Source organism: Sarcophilus harrisii, chromosome 2 (assembly GCF_902635505.1).
Source record: "Sarcophilus harrisii chromosome 2, mSarHar1.11, whole genome shotgun sequence".
Taxonomy (NCBI): Eukaryota; Metazoa; Chordata; class Mammalia; order Dasyuromorphia; family Dasyuridae; genus Sarcophilus; species Sarcophilus harrisii.
The window spans coordinates 131,966,521-131,975,667 of NC_045427.1; positions in this window are offsets into that span (position 1 = coordinate 131,966,521).

Below are 9,147 nucleotides of genomic sequence, written 5' to 3' on the forward strand. Positions count from 1 at the left end.
ATCCAGCCTCAGATACTTACTACCTATGTAATCCTGTGCTAGTCATTTAACCCCATTTGTCTTAATCCACTGGAGAAAGAAATGGCAAAGCACTCTAGTGTCTTAGTAAAGAAAACTCCACGGACAGTATGGAGTCATAGAGTCAGATATAACTGAACAACTGAACTAAAATAATATACAAAACATTATATAGAAGGTGCCAGGAAAACACAGGAATTAAGAAGTTCCAACCCTTGAGAAGCTTATATTCTACTGAGGGACACAACAAACACACAATTAAATAACTAATGAGTAATTTCAGTGAGGAGAGAGTAAGAACAATTGAGGAAGTCAGTTATGGGAGGAGGTGCTTGAGCTGCACTTGGAAGGCATCTAGGAAGGCTATAAGTCAGAGGTGGGCAAGATTTGCATTTCAAATATGAGAGACCACCTGTTTGTATAAAGGCAGGGAGATGAAAGGTTATGTAGCAAATCCATCTAATACTGAGTGAGTGCTTGAAGAAAAATCATGTCAAACAGAACTAGAGGAGAAGATTTTGAAGCAAGAACCGTATGGCAGACAGCTTCTAAGTAACTCAAAAACTGAAACTGCAGAGGACATGCCAATCTACACTGAAAGAGTTTTATCACCCAACAATTCCCTGTAACTTGTCAACTCACAGGTCCTCCTCTAAATCCCATGTTTAGGATTATGTCTTTTTCTACACAGGTAATAGGGAGCTATTAGAAATTTCTGAGCAGGGGAACAACATTGTTTTAGAGGGCCAGAACTCTGGAGAATACCTTGAAACAAGGTGTTAACTCAGTGGAATTAATGAAATAATGCTTCTCTAGTTCACAGATATACTTAGTACTTAGTATGTTGATGTAATGGTTCTCTAGTTCACACATATTCAGTATGCTATAATGATATAATTACAATAAGGTATACAAGGGCTAAGAAGGACTGGAAGAGAGACATTCTATCTTTGACCATCCTCCTGGTGACTCTCCTACCTCCAGAACTCCTGCACTAAGATCAAGGTTGGTCCCTAGGTCCCCCAGAAAGCTAGACTGAACATTACACATTGTCTTTTAGGTATGTAACTCTGTGGAGATAGAACAACTAGAAGATTCAACATTCCATCAGGAAAGGTGATGGCAAACAGACCTGGGGTAGAAGTTGTGTAAATGAAGAGAAGGAACAGATGTAAGACACGCAAGAGGTAAATACTGTGTAAGTAGAACTGACAAGATTGGGTTGCTGATAACATGAGAGAGTAAGGGGAATGCATTGAGGAAGAATCCAGAGGCAAGAATGACTACAAAGGAAGAGTATTGTGTAATGTATCAATATCAATCACTCTCTGCTTCCCCAGATACAATCTGTATAACTGATAATCTTACTTATAATATTGGTATTTATGTTGTCATGAAAACAACCCTATATTTAAAACTATTTTTTAACAAGTAACCCAATGGACCATGTTAACTACTGAAATGATATAGAACAGATCTAGCCTGTGTATCCAATTGCATAAAAAGTTTGTTTTTAAGATATCTAGGAAATGTTCCTACCCCCACCCAGAAGACAGTTGTTTCTTTTTTCTAATTTATTAATTTGATGTTTCCCCCAGTTACATTTAAAACTTTTTTACATTTGTTTTCAAAATCTTTGAGTTTCAGATTCTTTCCCTTATTCCCCACCCCCAGTCTCCATTAAGAAACCACCTGTGAAGCTGTGCAAAACATTTCCATAAAAGCCACATGTGAAAGAAAACATAAATCTTCTTCTTTAAAAAACTAACAGAAAACCTCAAGAAAAATTAGGTTGAGAGAGAGAGAAAAAAAAAGAAAGAGAGAGAGAGAGAGAGAGAAAGAGGGAGAGAGAGAGAGAGAGAGAGAGAGAGAGAGAGAGAGAGAGAGAGAGAAGAGAGAGAGAGAGAGAATGCTTCAATCTGAATTCAGACACAATCAATTCCTTCTCTGGGTATGGATAGGATTTTTTCATCATAAATCCTTCAGAGTAGTCATGGATCATTGTACTGATGAGAAAAGCAGTCATTTATAGTTGATCATCCCAGAACATTGCTATTACTTTGTATACAGTACATTTCACTTTACTTGAGAGCTTTCTTTACATAGAGAGCTTTCCATGTTTTTTTTTCCGAGAGCATTCTGCTCATCATATTCCATAAAACAATAACATTCTATTATAATCATAAACCTCAATTTATTCAGCATTTCCCAATTGAAGGGCCTCTCCTCAACCTCCAATTTTATGCTCTGAAAAAACCTGCTATAAATATGTTTGTACAAATAGGTCCTTTTCCTTTAAAAAAATTTTCTTTTAGTGTTCATGTCAAGTGGTAATACTGTTTGGTCAAAGAATATGAATGAATTTATAGCCTCTTGGGCAAAGATCATATTTTTTGATCATTTATCAATTGAAGCATGGCTCATTTTTAAAATAAATTTAACTTGGTTCCTTCTACATTTGAGAAATTAGGATTTATCAGAGAAACTTGCTTCAAAATTATTTTTATAATTACTATTACTTTATCTATATTTCCTTCCATTTACTCGATTCTTTCTCTTCTTTCACCCTATCTGTTCTCAAAAATGTTTTGTTACTGACCACTCCATTCCCTAATATGCTCCCGCTTTTATCATCCTCCCTCCTTCCCACATTCCATCCTCCTATGTTGAGTGTATATATTATTTCCTCTTGAGCCAATTCTGAGGAGAGTAAGGTTCACTCAGTCATCCTCTCCTCCTTCTCCTTCCCTCCACTGTAAAAGCTTTTTCTTGCCTCTTTTTATGGCAAATAATTTACATCATTCCATTGCCTTTCCCTTTCTCCCAGTATATTTCTCTGTTGCTCCTTAATTTCATAAAAAAGATATTATCCCTTCATATTCAACTCACACTTGTGCCTTCTGTCTGTATATACTCCTAACTGCCATAGTAATGAGCAAGTTCTAATAAGTTACAAATATCATCCTCTCATGTAGAATGTAAACAGATAAACCTTATTAAGTCCTCTTTTATATCACTTTCCTGATTACTCTCTTATGCTTATTCTGAGTCCTATGTTTGAAAATCACATTTTCCATTCAGCTTGAATGCATGGAAATTTTTGGTTTCATTGAATTTCCAATTTTTCCCCTGAAAGATTACACTCAGTTTTGCTGGATAGGTGATTCTTATTCATATTCCAAACACTCTGATCTTTTAATGTAGAAAGTGCTAAATCTTGTATTATCCAGACTGTGACTCCACTATACTTGAATTGTTTCTTTCTGGATGCTTACAATATTTTTTCCTTAACCTGTCTGTTCTGGAATTTGGCTATAATATTTCTGAGAGTTTTCATTTTGGGATCTCTTTCAGAAAGTGATGGGTGAATTCTTTCAATTTCTATTTTACTTTCTGGTTCTAAAATATCAAGATAGTTTTCCTTAATCATTTCTTGAAAGGTGATGTACAGGCTCTTTTTTTTTTTTTTTTTTTTGATCACGACTTTCACGTGGATCAATAATTCTTAAATTATCTCTCCTTAATCTATTTTTCAGATTAGTTGTTTTTCCAATGAAATAGTACACTTTTTTCATTTTTTTAGTTTTGTTTTATTGCATCTTGATTTCTCATAAAGTCATTAGCTTTAATTTGCTCAATTCTAATTTTTAAGGAATTATTTTCCTCAATGAGCTTTTGTGCTTTTTTTTTTAAATTTGGCCAATTTTGCTTTTTAAGACATGGTTCTCTTCATTAGTTTTTTGCATTTTCTTTTGCACTATTCTCAATTCTGTTCCTAATTTTTCTCTATCTCTCTTACTTGATTTTCAAAATCGCTTTTGAGCTCTTACATAGTCTGGGCCCAATTCTTATTTTTCTTGGGGGCTTTGCATATAGGAACTTTAAGTTTGTCATCTTTTTCTGAGTGTGTTTTGATCTTTCTTGGTCTCCATAGTAAGTTTCTATAGTCAGAAACTTTTTCTGTTGCCTGTTCATTTTCATAGCCTATTATGTGGCTTTTAACTTTTTGTGAAAGTAGGGCTCTGTTTTCAAGGTGGAGGGTGCTCTGTTCCAATCTATTTTCATGGATCCTTCAAGGAATCTGACCAAAAGCCCACTTTCTGCCTTGGAATTGTTAGGAGTGTCCTCACCTCAATGTAGCTATAATTTCTAGTGTGCTAAAGCAACAGTCTTACATTGCTGGTGTTGGTGCTGAGACTACAGTGGCATGACCTGCATCAGGATTATACTCTCATCCTGGCATCACATAACTTTTCTGCTGAGTTTCTAAGTTGCCTTAGGCTAAAAATATTCTTTTTGGATGTTCTGATGCTCTAAGGATTTGTTTAGAGCTATTATTTAAAGGAATTTGAAGCAGTTTGGGGAGAGGTGAATGAATTCCTGCCTTCACTCCACTATTTTCAAATGAGTTGTTTCAAAAGCCGTTGCAAAATTGGGGGAAAAAAACCTTTTGACAAACAGAGGAAAAGAATGAAATCACAATTCCTTGCTTTCTTATGGAATCCTATTGATAAAAGCTATTTTTAAATAAATATATAATTACTTAACCACCATAATTAGGGCAGGTATTTTACTGGTTTAGGGAGGGAGGACAGATAAGTGGTGCAACAGATAGAGTACCAGACCTGAGTTCAAATTTGGCCTCAAACATTTACTACTTGCATGACTCTGGGCGTGATTCAGTCACTTCACCAAATTTGCTTCAGTTTTCTCATCTGTCAAATAAACTGGAAAAGGAAACACCAAACCACTCCAGTATCTTTGCAAAGAAACAAACCAAAAACCCAAACCCAAATTAGGTCACTACAGGTGAAACACCATTGAAAATAATAAACAACAACAATTCTCATTGTTTAATATTAGAATGTTAGCATTGACCTGCCCTTAATGAAAACATAAAACCAGCTTGTTTTTTCTCATGTGATGATATTTCAGTCAGTGCCATGTACTCAGAATACTAGATGATCCTAATTTTACACCTCAGACACACAAACCAAAAGAGAAATAGATAAAAGAATAGATAGCAAAATAGACTTCCACTATCTCTTAGGAAGTTTGACCAACATAATTTTATAATCACAAGGAGACCAAAATTTCCTCAGTCTAAAAACACTTGATATCCTCATACAACAGTAATGTAGCAGAGAGCAAATGTGTTCCTTCCCATGGGAAGTCTTTCCCATTCTCTCTTAGTTGTTAGAACTTTCTTCTTCAAATTATCTTATTCTTAACGGTGGGTAAATATTGTAGACTGAGAAGCTTCTTGAGGACAGTTACCGCCTATTAGTTTGGACTCTTATATCCTTGTAATGTAGCATGGAGTCTTTCACATAGTGAGTCATAGGTGAAGAGCTGGAGGAAATCTTAGAAGTCATTTGTCCATTTTGTAGATCAGGAAGCTGAGGACTATAAAAGTTAGATTATTTGACCAAGGTTATCCAGCTAATGAGTGGCAGATTTGGAATTTAAATATAGGGAATTTTCCCCTAACTCTAAATCAATGACCAGTTAACTCATTTAACCAATGCTTGTTTAATTGAATTGAATTTGTCCAATGCCCAGCAGTGCTTGCAGTGGCCTTTGTAGAAAGCCACAACCAAAAGTTTCAGGGAAATATTAAACTAATAAATACTTTAATAATAACTTTAGGGAGCAATCAGGAGAAGGTCCATCTATTTGGTAGTTATCAAATTCTTACCTAATTAACAGGTTCAAACATAAAACAGCAAAGTTACATAACTAATGGCAGAACCAAAACCAGAACCCAGTTTTCTGACTCCCAGTTCACTTATATGTATATCTATGACATAATTAATGCACTATCCAAAGGGAACATCTTTGCAGTTTTTACAGTACTGGTAATGAATTTTCATTAATTGTCTGGATGAAACTTATAGGCAAATTCCACTATCTGAAGCTCACGGGCAAGTTCTGTTATCTGAAGCTTATTGCTTCTTACAGGGGATCAAGCCTGAAACTTTGTTTTAATTAGTGCTGTGTTCTAAGACTATATGAACTAATCAGATGCAAGAAAAATATTAAGGGAATTTTGCATGTATTATTGTATATGATAGATATATTCTTGAAAATGTAACATATTTAACTTCAACTTCCTCGTTATAGAAATGAGAAAACAGGTCCAAAAGGTTAATAGTTTGTACAAGTCATATTTGGACACACCTTTTCAAGTTGTGAAGGTCTTTGGAAAGGAATGGAAGTGCTGATAAATGAGAGGAAGGAAAAAGAACTTGAGCTTCTTATGTGCATACATTGAGCTGATCCAACTGGCTTGATTAACAAAGATTTATTAGGTACCCACCTATCATACACCTCAGTTAAAATACTATGTTAATACTTCAATGCATTCGTTGATAGATCTCTAAGTTTGTAAGTGTAGTTACTCATTTTAACAGTTTTTATCAAAACCTATTTATTCTGTCTCTTCAAATGTGACTCTTTTTTGAGTCTTAATGTAAATCATCCACAAAGAATCTGTTTGATGCAGGGAACCTTTCTTTAGATTTCTTAATATAGATATCATAGATACCAGTGGAACAAATCAGTTTTCAAGTGGTCAGTCAGTCAACAATCAACAAGCTTTTTTTAAGGATTTATTATGTGCTAGACATTGTCCTTGGTGCTGAAAATGTAAATACAATTTTTTTGGAAAAAAATTAATTCTTCAAGCATCTATGCTTTTGTCATTATGGGTGGGAACTCATTTTGCAAAGATAGATTGCAGCCTTTCTGTAAATTAAAGTTGGCCTTTAAAAATTGTGGATAAAAATTTCTTTAACCCATGTCAAGGCTGGAATCTTTAAAGTATTTACTAATTATAAGTAAAATTAATTTATTTGAAGGATTTCATGATCTTCCCCTACTTTATTTTGCTTTTACAGAGTCAAACTTGATAGTTATTATTCTGGATTCAACTCTTTCCCGCCTTCTCCCAAAAGAAAACACTTTTAAAAAGGCAGAAAATAAAAAATGACCTCTGTCATGAACTTAGCAAGTTTTTTTTAATTACCATTTCTAGCCATGACCAAGCCAAAGTCATATCTTATCAGCATTTAAATTATGTTCACTGAATTTGTGGAATGCAATTTCTGAACCTGGTTCATCTCTTATTAGAGGAAATCTCCTGTAACTACTCACACGTGATTGGGAACTCTAATTCCTATTAAATCTTGATGTAGTATCACTCAATTCATTTCTACTAGAAAATTCTGATTTTCCAAAGATGATGTCATCAGGTCTGCTCTAATCAAGTCTCCAATCAGAAACATCAGAGAGAAGGTGGCAAAAAAACCTTTGGTAAGAAGCCTATTCTTTTTTTTTTTTAAGTGTCTTTCAAATTCTTTTCCAAACACATGCAAAAATAATCTTCAACATTGAATTCACCTTTGCAATTCTTGGGGTCCAAATTTTTCTTTCTTCCCCTTTCCCTCCTTCCTAAGACACCAAGCAATCTGATATAAGTTAAACATGCACAATTCTTCTAAATATATTTCCATATTCATAATGCTGTGCAAAAAATGTTTCTAAATTTAATATAATCAAAATTATCTATTTTACATTTTGTGATGGTTTCTATATTTTCTTTGGCTCTATATTCTTTATTTATGCATAGATCTTACAAGTAAACTATTCCATGCTCTCCTAATTTACTTATGATATCACCCTTTATGTCTAAATCATATACCTATTTTGACCTTATCTTGGTAAACAATATGAGATGCTGATCTATATCTAGTTTCTGTCATGCTGTTTTCCAATTTTTCCAGCAATTTTTGCCAAGTAATGAGTTTATTCTAAAAGTTTGGATCTTTGGGTTTATCATATAATAGATTACGATGGCAATTTAATGTAATATAATTCTAAATCACTGTTAATTAAAGAAAAATACTTCAAAACAATTCTGAAGTACCACTGCATATCTATGAAAAGTGACAAATATTGGAGAGATGAGAGAAAACAGATATACTAATGCGTTGTTAGTGGAATAGGTTACAAGTTCAATTATTCTGGAAAACAATTTGAAACTATGCCCTAAGAGTTATATAACTGTTTATAGCTTCAATTTAGTCCTATGCCCACTGGGTCTGTATGTACTTCAAAGAGATTAAAGAAAAAGGAAAAGGATCTATATATGCAAAAAAAAAAAATAGCAACTCTTTTGTAGTGGCAAAGAACTAGAAATTGAGGGGATATACATCAAATGCAGAATGATTGAGTAAATTGTGATGGGATATTATTGTGCTATAAGAAATAACGAGAGGGATGGCTTCCAAAAAAGAAAAAAAGAAAACATGGTAAGACCTATACGAACTGAAGCAAAATGAAGTGAGAAAACTGGGAGGTTGCTATGCAAAGTAATAACAATGTTGTAATGACAATCAAGTATAAAAGACTTGGCTACTCTAATCCATAAAATGATTCAAGACATTTCCAAAGAACTCACAATAATAAAATGCTATTCATCTCCAGAGAGGTAGAATTAATGAATTCTGAATGCAAATTGAAATATATTTTTTTTCTTTAATTTTTTTTTTGCTTTTTACTATATAATTAATATGGAAATGTTTTGTGTGATTTCATGTATCTATATAATTTATATTATTTTTCTTATCTTCTCAATGGGTGGAGAGTTGGGAAGGAGGGAGAGAATTTGGAACTTAATTGAAAAAGAAAAGAATGTTTAAGTAAGTAAATAATAATTTTAAAAGTAAAATAAAATCAAGCAAATCTTTTAAAAAACAATGCTTCGAATAAGTTTCAGAAGTGTATAATAATGAAATGAGTATAAATTATACATTCATCAATTTTGGCTTAATAGAAGGAAAAATTTCCAAATAATTAGAGCAGTACAAAAGTGGAAAGGTTATCTACTTCAAGAGGCTACATGATACAATGAAAAGACTGATGGATTTGAAGTTAGATGATCTGGGTTCTAATCTTGTCTTGCCCCTGACTACCCATGTATTATTGAACATTTTTTATAATTTTTCAGGGTTTCTGTTTCCTCATTTATAAGATGATTAAGTTGAACTACTAGATTAGCAAAGTTCCTTCCAAAGTTTTCCTTATTTAAGTCAACAAGAATTATTTCAGCTCAATTAAGTAAGCATT